This window comes from Schistocerca serialis, chromosome 1 (assembly GCF_023864345.2).
Source record: "Schistocerca serialis cubense isolate TAMUIC-IGC-003099 chromosome 1, iqSchSeri2.2, whole genome shotgun sequence".
Taxonomy (NCBI): Eukaryota; Metazoa; Arthropoda; class Insecta; order Orthoptera; family Acrididae; genus Schistocerca; species Schistocerca serialis.
In genome coordinates, this window is record NC_064638.1 from 786,774,411 (window position 1) to 786,787,953 (window position 13,543).

Genomic DNA, 13,543 nt, shown 5'->3' on the forward strand with positions numbered 1-13,543 from the left:
TCTGTGTGTGTACTCGCTCTTTTCTCTCCGCAAGATGAAGAGAGATAGCTGCAGCAATGCTTCAGAGTGTAGTGACAAGAGGCTTAGAGGTCTGGACACAGGATTACCAACTGAGTAAATAATTTCTATTTTGAATGTAAATTTTCGTGTGTTTATGTTAATTTCGCCTTATTAGTTCTGTCTTCTTGTTATTTTACAACTACAGGATTCTGTCTTGGAGTGTGAGGAGAGACAGGAGGCGGCTAGACTGCGGCCGAATCTTGAAGTCCAGCCTCCTGTGTTGGGTTCAAAGCCAGAATTGCCTTGTGAGTATAATTTTCATTGTGATTTGTTCTTGTATAGTAGCGATTCAAAATTTTCTTATTTCGTACTTGTTTTTTTTTTCCTCTATCGCACTTCAGGCAAATGCAACCTGAGCTGGAGGCAGAGCTGTGGGCTGGAAAGAACTATCCAATGCAGCAGCAGCAACGCTACATGGAACAGCCTCCAGCTGTGGATAACCAACAACAACACTCACGTAAGTATAGAAAAAGTATCCACCTGTGATCTTCCTGTGTAACTCGACATTCAAAATAAATAAAGTTATGTCTCGTCCTGTTACAGGAACAACTCTAGTGGAGTTCGATGCTTAGACAGGCAGCTTTTCATCAACAGATGCAGGAACAGCCCCCAATAAATAATGAGTTGCCCTAGCAGCACACTTGTAAGTTAAAAAAAAGATTACGTTTGTACGTGCCACTAGTAGTTGTGGTAGTAGTAGTATAGGATGTTTTATCTGTAACAAATCGGTTTACATATCTTGTTTGTTGTTGTTGTTGTTGGCGAGACAGACCAATTGCCAGATTCTGATGACGACAGTCAAAGGCGCTTTTATCTAGCCCTATTAGATGATGATGATGATGACTTTTTTGAGGGTGTAGTGGAGTCGCCAGATGAAGTGTTAATGCCATGGAGCCAGAGCGGAAAAGGTAATTACTCACTCTGATTATAACCTTCTGATCGTCAGAAGTCTTCCTTTCACCCCGCCAGCAGCAGTAAGCAATGTACTTAACTATTATTTATTTTATCTCTTATTCTATAGTCGTCGGGTCTCAGCAACCTCATCATATTTTTTATTTTTATTTATTTATTTATTGTTCCGTGGTACCAAATTAAGAAGAAGTCTCCATGGTCATGGAACGAGTCAATACATGAAATTATAACATGATAGTAGAAACAGATAAAATGAAATATAAGAAACATATTCAGGCGACAAGTCGTTAGTTTAAATATAGAAAATTAACAATGTAACACTGGAATTTGCTTAATTTTTCTGCTCTTCCATGAGCTCCTCGACAGAATAGAAGGAGTGAACCATGAGGAAACTCTTCAGTTTAGACTTAAAAGTGTTTGGCCTGCTGCTAAGATTTTTGAGTTCTTGTGGTAGCTTATGGAAAATGGATGCAGCAGAATACTGCACTCATTTCTGCACATGAGTCAAGGAAGAGCAGTCCGCAAGCAGATTTGATTTCTGCCTAGTATTAACTGAGTGAAAGCTGCTAACTCTTGGGAATAAGTTAATATTGCTAATAACAAACGACATTAAAGAAAATATATATTGTGAGAGCACTGTCAGAATTACCAGACTATTGAATAGGGGTCAACAAGAGGTTCTCGAACTTACACCACATATAGCTCGATCAGCCCGTTTTTGAGCCAAAAATACCCTTTTTGAATCAGAAGAATTACCCCAAAAAATATCATACGACATAAGCATATGAAAATATGCAAAGTAGACTACTTTTTGTGTTGAACTGTCACTTATTTCAGATACTGTTCTAATGGTAAATAAAGCAGCATTTAGTTTCCGATCAAGATCCTGATCATGGGCTTTCCACAACAGCTTACTATCTATCCGAACGCCTAGGAACTTGAACTGTTCCGTCTCGCTTATAATATGCCCATTCTGCCTGATCAAAATATCGGTTCTTGTTGAATTATGAGTTAGAAACTGTAAAAACTGAGTCTTACTGTGATTTAGCATCGAATTATTTTCCACAAACCATGAACTTATTTCATTAACTACATTATTTGATACTGTTTCAATATTACACACAAGATCCTTCACCACCAAGCTGGTATCATCAGCAAACAGAAATATTTTTGAATCACCTGTAATACTAGAAGGCATATCATTTATATAAATAAGAAACAGCAGTGGCCCCAGCACCGACCCTTGGGGAACACCCCACTTAACAATGCCCCATTGGGACTGAACATGACTACCAACCTCAATATTGCGGAGAATTACCTTCTGCTTTCTTTTCTTAAAGTAAGAGGCCAACCAATTGTAAGCTACTCCCCTTATCCCATAATGGTCCAACTTCTGCAGTAATATTTTGTGGTCAACACAGTCAAAAGCCTTCGTTAAATCAAAGAAAACACCTAGCGGTCGCAAACCTTTTATTTAATCCGTCCAAAACCTCACAGAGAAAAGAGAATATAGCATTTTCAGTTGTCAAACCGTTTCTAAAACCAAACTGTACCTTTGACAGCAAATTAAGTGAATTTAAATGCTCCAGTAACTTTGTATATACAACCTTCTCGATAACTTTAGCAAACACAGATGGCATAGAAATAGGTCTAAAATTGTCAACATTATCCTTGTCTCCCTTCTTATAAAGTGGCTTCAGTACTGAGTACTTTAATTGGCCAGGAAACTGACCACTCCTAAAGGAAAAGTTACAGATATGGCTAAGTAATTGGCAAACATACATAGAACAATACTTCAGTATTCTGCTAGATACACCATCATATCCATGAGAGTTGTTGGTGTTTAGTGATTTAATTATTAACTCAATCTCCTTCTTGTCAATATCGTGGAGGAGCATTTCAGGTAACAGTCTCGGAACACTTTTTTCTAAAAGCGCTATATGATTCCCTGTTGGGACTAGGTTTCTATTTAGTTCACCTGCTCTGTCCAGAAAGTGATTATTAAATACTCTACATATATGCGATTTATCAGTAACACGGACATTCCCACCATGCACTGACTCTACATTCTCGACCTGTCTCTGCAGACCAGGCACTTCCTTTACGACTGACCATATGGTTTTAATTTTACCCTGAGACTTAGCAATTCTATCTGCATACCACATACTTTTTGCCTTCCTAATAACATTTTTAAGCATCTTACAATACTGTCTGTAATGGTCTGCTGCATTTAGATTTTGACTGCTTCTAACGTTTTGATATAATTGCCACTTTGTTCTACAAGATATTATTATCCCTATAGTCAGCCACCCAGGCTGCCTGTTTGTGCCAGTACCCTGTTTTGAATGTTCTAAGGGAAAGCAACTTTCAAAGAGCACGAGAAAAGTCTTGAGGAAAGCATTACATTTATTGTCTACTGTATCAGCACTATAAACATCTTGCCACTCTTGTTCCTTGATAAGGTTTACAAAGGTCTCAACAGCAACTGGATCAGCTTTCCTAAACAGTTGATAACACAGTGTGGTGCATATATTGGTGGCGGCTAAAACGTCTTTCTCACCAAAGCGGCGCCCGGTAAGGCACTCATCGCCAATAAGGGCGCCGCTACTAGCTGACGGGAAGCCGTCGCCACTGCCGCCGCTGCCCGGGCACTGCCGCTCTGGCGTCCGTGGGCCGGGCAGTGAACCATCACCCCTCAAGTTATCGGGCTGGATCTACAACAGCATTGGGAGCCATCGCCGCAGCCTTGCTGTTCCCATTGCTCTGGCCCGATAGCACTGCAACATCCTCCTCCGTCATCATCATCATCATCATATGAGCCTTGTCGGTATCGGCGTTAACGCAAGGTAAGTGTGCCTCACTGCATACCAACTTTCCCCTCTCCAATGCCATCATCAATGGGGTGGACTCAGAATAGTATTAATACTAACATAGATGATCCCATGGCTAATTGCAGTTCTCTCTCCTGTCCTTTTAGTGAAGGACATTAGGTCAGTGATACCATACTGCAGTTAGAATTCTTGCTCATTGCAGATGCCTTCCTGTTGTGGAAATGGAGCTTCTCAAGGTAGTCAATGATCCACAGTATCCCGCCATGAAATGCAGTGCTGTGCTCTGCATCGAAATTATCGCACCCCCCCCCCCCCCCAAGTTGATTCTGGTGTTGAAGAGACAATTCTTCCCTATTTTCACCGAGTACGTTTTTAAATCCACCTTGAGTGTTATACTGGCCCGGTTTTCCGAGATGGAAGTCAGAGGTTCAGCTAAAGCACTCAGCCAAATACTTAACTTGGGAATCCATACACATATCTATGATCCGGTAAATGGAGGGGCTAGCTATATCAAGCTCCCTAAAGATATAGCTTATAAGCAGGGGTGTATTAATGTCGAAAATAGAAACGATCAGGCTTGTTTTGCATGGTCAATCCTGGTTTGTGAATGAAATTACAATTACAGAGATCATCCAGAGCCTCCGATTACATAACATGTAGGTGATAATGTGCGTGGGTGTTATAACTTTAATGGTATCGATTTCCCCGTCAAGATTGAGAACATACCTAAATTTAAGGGGCAGAATACCGCTATATCGGTTCATGTTTATGGCCTGGAGAAGAAAAGCAAGTCAGATGAGCAAGACAAGTATACTGTCATCGGTCCTCTCCATTTCTCAAAATTTGCCAGTGAGCCTGAGTTGCATGTAAACATGCTGCTCTTCTCTGAAGATGATAATTATCACTATGTTTGGATCAAAGACATGTCTCGACTCTTTCCTGCCCTACTGATTGCAATGGTCAGCAGTACATTTGCTTAAGGTGCCTGAATTGTAGAAGAGCTTTTAAGTTTTTCAGCTGCCGCTAGCCATCAAAGTCAGAATAGTTCTTAAGTGTATATATATATCTACGTATCTCTCAGTCCATCAGAATTGTTATTGTAAAAACCTTTGCTTTTGGGTACTCCTGAAATTAGATTCTGAGTGTGCACAGTCCATCATTATTATTATTAAAGCTATGCTACTGGGGCTGTGGAATTTAGTTGTAGTAAAGAAAGTATCTCCGCATTAGTTTTTAGCGTAGATTTATTTTAAAAAATTCCTCCCAGTGTTATTGTTGTAGCGTCTAAGTTAAAAGTATTTCTGCATTGGAAGAGCAGAGTCAAGTTGTACCTCAAGAATACTATACTGTACCTAAAAAACTACATTGTACCTCAAGAACCGAATTGTACCTTAAGAACGATAGCGTATTTGTGTGAACTGAGTAAATGAAGAAAAAAATTAATCAACATACGTCTTTGTTGTTATTTACCAAAAAACCCTATCCCGTATTGCATTATGTGTGGAGATGTATGTAAAGGGAGTGCAGGTCACAAATGACTTTAGTTTTGCCGAAGATGAGTGCTATTAAGGAGGCGAAGTTTGAGATGGGACGATAACAATGGTTGCATGGAATTACACCTATCGTGCAGCACGAATCGGGCTATGGGAGCAAGAAGCGCATGAACGTGTCCACTTCCAAAGATATATAGCAGACATGTCTAAGATTATATCTTCTGTGCTTGAAGAAAACCACAGACATTGCTGTATACTGTCAAAGCGGGAACGGGGTTGAAAAAAAAAAAAAGAACACTGGAGTTGTGAGGTAAAAATTCATTTATTTCTTGTCCAAATTAAAAGCAATTTTACATTTTCATAAGCAGACACAGCAACACTATTTTCACATATGTTCTTGGGTCAATTGAGAGAAGGACACCCGTAGAATTCCAAGTGTTGAATAGCAGCAAACTTAAAGATTCGATGCATCCATGAGATCTTCTCCTTCCCCTTCATGCAGATGATGGTATCCATGTGATCGAATAATTTAAATGCTGTCATCATACCTTTATAAGGTATGCCAGGATCATCCCAGTACTTTGCATTCTTCCATGTCTTAGCACACTTGACATACTTCAAAGACCTCGGTGATTCAATGTTTCTTGAGAATGTCTCTGTGTTTCCCATATCTTGTGTGTACGCTACGAATGCAACATCTTTAAATATGCTCCACGCTAACCATCATAGAAACCCTGAGCCTGTGCAATGATTTTGACGCCTTGAGGCGCCATTGCGAAATGCTTAGGTACGGTGCAGCACGTGTTTATTTATACAGCTCGTTGCACAACACCGTTGAGCGGGCAGTAGTTGATCAGACGCTCATGTAGAACTAGAGCATACGCGCCAGTGTGTTCTGGGAAATTTGTCGAAGATTCAAATTCAATTCGCACATCTAAAGGTCAAGACTTAATTATCTCGTTTTGTTTCGAGCAGTCTATTACCATGATCGGTGAAAGCTCCTTGAACTTCTGTGGATTGAGTAGACACCCTCCTCCCTCTCCTTCAACAATTTCATAGTAAGAAGCATATTTCATTCCACTGCAGGTGGAAATTGTCATATGGGTAGAATTCTGAATTCAGGTAGACATTGGCATTAGTTAACTTGCAGTTGTCGAACACGGTGGAATCATTTGCTATATTACCTCTTCTATCAGTCTGAAACGCAAGTATCATGAATCTAGGTGTCTCTAGTTGCGAGGAGGTTTTAATAGCACATGTTTGTCTGGTCGCAGACGGTAACATTGGGTATTCGAAAACCTCCCATGAGCGAAATGTCAGTAATAGAAATGTACCGAAATTCAGGACTTTTAAATGCTTCAGCGCTCCTTATCTGATACACTGATGCGAGGCATTTTCCATATTATCTTGCCGACTGTGATCACATTCTCTTCTAGAGCTCCTTGAATGTATTAGCCATCGCACTCCGTACCAGAATGAGTTCTTGTTTAGCGTTCAAAATAATCTGTCTCATGTCCTCAAAGCAGCCTATAAGCATTTTTAGAAGTATGCATGCAATAAATCGCTTGTGCTCTGCAACTGTTCTATCCTCTGGATCGTCTATGAACCACCCCGCATTTTCTAAACTACACAAATCCGCGGGTGATGCAAAGACGAATGTTTTAAGGATTCATGTTATGCCGACATTGCGTGTACGATTGATCTCAGACCCACTGAGTTCATAGTGTATCTCTTGGAACAGGAATCTTAAAGCGTTACGCGTAAGCTTGGATCTCACTGTAACGCTGCCGTCGGTTTTCTTGGAAGATCCCTCTAGATACATGAAACTCTTGCATGGAAGCGTGAGTGCGTCTTGGTGTTGGATGACAATCGTTCTTGTTAAATGTGATTGATGTGTAAGTTTTAGGAGAGAAGAATTCCTGACGAATAATTCTCTCATCATACTCTACTGGACTGGTTATATTGAGTGAGGACGTCATTGCGAGGTTTCAAGCCAACTCATTTAAGAAACTTGTAGTTCGCACGTGTTATCACTTTGCGGTTCGCTAGTGAAGTGACGTGCTGTGGATTGCGTGCATTTGTTTTATACCATATGCCCATCCTGCCTTAGAGGTAATCGTACAAGACTTTCAAAAATGGTTCAAATGGCTCTGGGCACTATGAGACTTAAGATCTGAGTTCATCAGTCCCCCCTAGAACTTAGAACTAACCTAATGACATCACACATCGATGCCCGAGGCAGGATTCGAACCTGCGACCGTAGCAGTAGCACGGTTCCGGACTCAAGCGCCTAGAACCGTTCGGCCACCGCGGCCGGCTACAAGGATTTCCTCACCACAAAAAGTCAACAAGTTAATTATTCTGGTGCACAATACCCAGCTCCAGATAGTCGAATGTCTGAGCTGTCACTGGAAGGAGTTTTGCATTGGCAGGGGTCTCAATAAGCTTATACCCCGTTGCAACTAAGGGGAAGAATCCGTAAATAATATGAATTAGACTGTCGTTGAGATAGGAGTTCTTTCCAGTGATACACTCCACTTTCTGTACGGTTTCAAGTAAAGTCCTTTTTACGATGGCTGTGACTTCTATCATGCGGTTATGTCTTCTTGCCTCTTCTAACGGCGCTTGGGAGCTTTGTGCGTTCTTGACTGTTCAAGTAGTAGCTGCAGCATGACCAGCGAGGGGCCCAACCGCCGAAAGCTCCCTCTTCTCAACAAAAAGGAACTCTACACCTTTTTTCTCTTCAATCGCCTTGACCTTTTCAGTTAAGTTGGTTACTTTCTTACCGATTTCATTAACTAGCTCATTTAACGCAACCACCATTCTCAGAAGAGTCTGGTAATACGTCTCTAGTTCCCTGCGCATACCTCCAACTTTATGAACAACAGCCTGAATTTTCGAATCCATTTACAGGCGAGTACTCTGTCTGTGTAGATCCATTCTCTCGGGTTGAGAGCTAGACATGCGCGCGAATTGTGCATGGTGCGGCGTATACTGATGTACTAACCTCTCTTACCGTGCTAGATATGCAGAAACTCTTGAAAGTTTCGCCTGTACCTACCATCACTCAGTTTTCTTGGTTTATCAATAACGAGAAACACATACTGTGAATGATTCCATCAATCAGCACTTATCTTTACAAAATCATTGAACGACATGTTAGTTTGTACATGTGCCTGGTAAATGTGTTTTGAATCCAGATTGTCTTGTTTTAAGGCTATAATGAGGTTTGCATTATCCATAACCAACTGTTTCGGGATTCTGCAATATGTTTGCTTAGATAAAATACATCAGCACCTATATGACGACCGAAAAAGATATATTTTCGAATCTGGTATTGGTTTTCCACAGCAACATCGTCATATATGAAGACAGTGTGTGGCTTTGCTTTTTCAGGTGGAGGGGTATCACCGCTTTCACTGAATGTCGTGTATGTAACACCATCTACACCGCGCAATATCTTCTGTAATAGCTGACACTTAGGTTGAAACAGTGTTTCTGAGAATTTTCAAATCGGACTCCATCTGCACGTGTTAGCAGCGTCATCAAGGCATTTGTCTTGTTACAATTGGATGAACCTACAATAATTGCACGTATATTATCAGAACCTACAATAATTGCACGTATATTATCAGGAACGAGAATTCCGTTCTTCTTCTTCCTCAGATCCTCTTTTGCATCTTCACAGGACCCTTCACCGACAACAAAGTCCTTGTAATGAGCACGTTTCACCCATCTTGCCGTGATACTAACTACACCAGGTACTGACAAGTAATTGGCATATATAGAAAGATACACTTGAAGGGATTGTAATAGTATGTGTAGGCACTATAGCTACATTGCCTACACAGAGAAATCAGCTATATATATATATATATATATATATATATATATATATATATATTACATATATTATATATCACCCATGAAGAGTAACTTTATCATACATTTTGTGAATGACTGGCGTAGCATTGGAAAATAATGATATTAATAAGCGTAATACTTTGACTATAATGAGAGAGGTATTAAATAAAACTCAAACTCGGTTTCAGATTATATATGCATACATTATTTATTTCAATATCATACATAGGACGCAGTATCTCAAGAAAATCATCAGACTCTCTCTGTATCTTTTTCTTCTTCTTCGCACCTGTACAGTATTTCTCAAACACAGCTTTTGACATGCAATATATTCCGCGTGTATCTCCCTCAAGCCAATGGATGCCTCACAGCACTTGTGTTTTTCACATGCACAGTTAATCTGCTTCGCTTTTGGTTCAGCGTTCATGAGCAAACAAAGGTACTGGTCCAAATCACCAACATGTACACTACGCACACGCAGGAGTTTTACAACACCATTGTATGCAGAGGCTATGCTCGGCAACCAGCGGTTCAGTCTCCCCATTGCAAGACGTAGAGCAGTATCCAGATAGCATAAGTTCCTAACTCAGGCGTGCCTTATATAAACACAGTTGTCACCCGATTTCACACATAGCGCATAGTCATCATACACTGTTGTAATAGATAGTGTCACATCAGTAAGGCGAATGTCTGGGGGAGAACGAGTTGGATAATACTCTGTAGTCATCTGCTCGTTGGTGTAGCGCTCTGCACTACGTATTTCGTCTCTGTCGAACTCAGAAATTGGCACATTAATACCCTTCGATGCATTTTCAGTTTCTATTCTCGCTTGGAAGCCATAGACATAAAGTGCTTCTATAACTAACATTTCCACTGGGAGCGAAGTTGTATGTAGAACTGAAAAGTGTGGGTATACTCGATGCCTCCTTATCCATAGCATCTGAACTCTGTGCCTGCACTAGCATGGGGATGCTGTGATGGGTCGTATGTTGGTGACCAGTACTGTCCTCCATCATGCTGTTCTTTAGGACCACCAGCAGCATTCGACGTGTTGGGAGCAGATCACGTGTCCTCTTCACACAAATCGATGAGTGGGACAGACAACAACTGTTATATCCTAGCCAGTAATGCCACCCGAGCCCGCTGCCAAAAGGTTGGCAGCATCAAATGGCCGGACGCCGTCCGCATAAGCAGCGCCAGCGAGACACAAAATCGCCGCAAGTCTGCGCGCGCCACCGCAGGCTTCTGGTTTCTTAAGCGCTGGAGTCGCGAGCGCTAGGACAGTTCTGTATTCGCCGCTCAGTTGTATACTCGCCACCGAATTGGGTACTTGCTAGTCAGTTGTGTGTTCATCGCAGCAGAGTTGTTGTTTGTCGTCAGCCGACGCTGACCTAGCCGCTCCGACTCGAACTAGACAGATTTCTGTGGACACGGAGTTCACTACTGTGTTTCTGTATCTTCGTTAATAAAGATAAGTACCGACTTTTATTTAATCAGAGTGTTTGGGTTTTCATCTTTCTGTTCACTGTTCCAGCGGACCGGTCGGTCCGCTATTAAAAGTGTGGCGGTGACTTCGTAAGCCGTTTCTACAGCGAATTGCTTGTCGCTACGAACGCCGCCACAAAAACAACAGCTCCTTGTCCTGCTCCAGCAAAAGGGTTACTTGCACTACAGCAACCCACGTTGTCGCTACACGTTCAGACTTGCTGGAGGTTGTTGCTGCCGCAGATCCATAAGTCGGCGCAAGTCTCGACAAGATGGCAGCTGAGGTTGCTACAGGTCTGGACACTGTAGAGATCAACGTGTTGGTGCTCGACCCTGTGGGCTTGGACGTCTCAAGGGCTACTGCTGAACAAAGATGATGAAGCATTACATATGGACCAAGATCCAAAACCAACCAATAATAATAATGCTAACCACAGATAAAGATGTGATATGGGATATTTACTTTTCCGCTTCTTCGTGTTCTGCATGGCTGTGCTGGATTGAGACTGCTGTTGATGCTTCATGGTTCTTCTTCTTCTGCTGCTGCTGGTTGACTGAGCAAGACTGAGGTCCCAAAACTGCTGAGCCTGCCATATATCCCCTACAATGACATTATCAGATACCATTATCCTATTGGCTGAGGTCTAGCCCGTGACTGGATTAAGGGTTCCTATTGATTTTCCCCCCGACCATCATCTTGGATTACTTCACAGGAGGGATGACAGCGCCCTCTGGTGGCAGGAATGTGTACTAGGTCAGTCGGACTCCAGACTTCATGGTGGACACACTGAATGGAGCTATTGTCTCAAATAGTTTAAATAAACCTTGCATGCAAAATACTTATGTGCATCTTATGTAGCATAAGCTGCGTCCTTTCCCCCTCAATTCCTAGGAAGAGGTGGCGGTCGGATGACTTAGGTTAGTGGAGGTAGGCCAAGTGACCTATTTTCCCACCATTTTCTTATGTTAGTGGAGGCAGCTGTGGTGTGTTCCATTGTCCTGCTGGAATTTCAACTTCCTGCTATTTTCTAGGGGAGATGAGGGGGGAGAGGACAGAGAAGGGGACGGGTTTGGTTAGTGGAGGTAAACCAATTGACCTATTTTCCAGCAAAAATTTGATTTTCCCGCCATGATGTCATTGTGACATTGCCATATCTTTATATCTTTCGCCGCCATCTTGGATCTACCATATTGAGTACATTTGGCAACAGTGGAGAGTGGGGTGGTGCCCTTTTTGTCCTACTACTTACATATATAAAATTAGTGCTACAGAATCTAAAGTTTTGTCAGGTCAATGGAACGCTTATCCTAGTGGACTGCCCCCTGTAACCTTGCAGTGTGTGTGGTCACCTTTATAGACAGATCAAGTGCAATGATGTTATGTAAACCCATACCGAAGTCTTGGGCCTACCCACCAAAGAACATAAAGTATCACAGTAACGTCGAACATAATGTGGAGACCACCGAGTATCGAAATTCACGAACCTTACAGGCTGTAAAAGCATGCAAGGAATTCAAGATATCTTCTTTGAGCTGATGGTAGTTTTCCTGTTGGCTAATTATTCCACTTAATGCAAAATGCCTGTAATAACGTGTTCTTGAACGAACTACCATTCAGGTACGAACGTAAGAGCACATGTGAGCAGTTTAAAACTCATGTATGCTTCCTAAATGACAGGAGGATTAAAATATATCTAACATAGTTTAAGAAATACCTTATCATTAATAGGTAGTTCAACTAGAACAAACAACAAATTTACACTTATCCTATGATGGGCTACGTGGTGTACAATTCCAGACACATAAGAAGCGGAGCAAAAGAAAACTGCATACACGCTGAACTACTGTGAAGAATAGGAAAACTGTGGTAATATAACGAATGCCCTACACTAACCTCATAGATTGACAGCTGAAATACGAATACTACGCCAGTAGCACTGGAATGCTACCTCTGTCTCTCGGAACAACGGAAGGTAAGACTCGACGGGATATACATCTGTAGTCCTGCACTTTGACTCAGCTCTGCCGTACGTGCATCTCATTTTGCAGCCCATTAAATTTCCGAAGTATCCATTACAGATAGTCCTTCAGTTTGCCAGTCAAAGAGTATCCGTGTACAGCGGATTACAACATGCTTAAAAATAAATAACATTAACTTCAAATTTTAATGGACGCCTTGCAAACTTAAACAAAGTATTGCGAATATGTTTCCAAATAATATTATTAAGTTGTAAATCCATGGTGTGTGTGTGTGTATGTATGTACAGCATATGTTCTGTAATGACATACGATAGTAATTGACATAAATCATAATAAGGTTTAGAAAAGTTATCGAAATTTTTGCAGAGAACAATAAACGATATTGTAAGGAAGAATCCTCCTCATGTTAGAGCAGTGTTTCTCTGCTGTATGACAGAGCATTTGGACAGAGAATTCTGCTTGTCTCGTTGGAGGGCAGTAAAGCGCAGTGCCGCTGCCTCCAGCATCGCACAGCACAGCGACGGCTACATTCGTCCAGAAGGGTGTAAGTGGGCCGTGCGGCTGGAAAATCGCCGTTCATCGTCAGGGCCCCGAGCCCCGCAGATAACAAAAGCGGCCGCATCCAAGTCTTTTATTTATGGATCGTTTATTTTCGTCCTTTTTTCTCTCACAGGCGGAAATGATAAACGAGCGTGGCGGTTCAATATTCGGCCTGGCTCCTAGGGCTCACCTTCCGTGACAAATGCGGCTGCCCCTGCCGTCTATGCAACCGCGCTGCCAGACTTGCTAGGCGGGCTGCCCACCTGCTGTCGCCAGGCGCTACGCTGATTTATGCCGCTTCGAGACAGCAGAGGGAGCGATCGCTTGCACGAACGCGCCGCAGGCACATCAGCGAGAATAAAGTCAGGGCGAACTTAA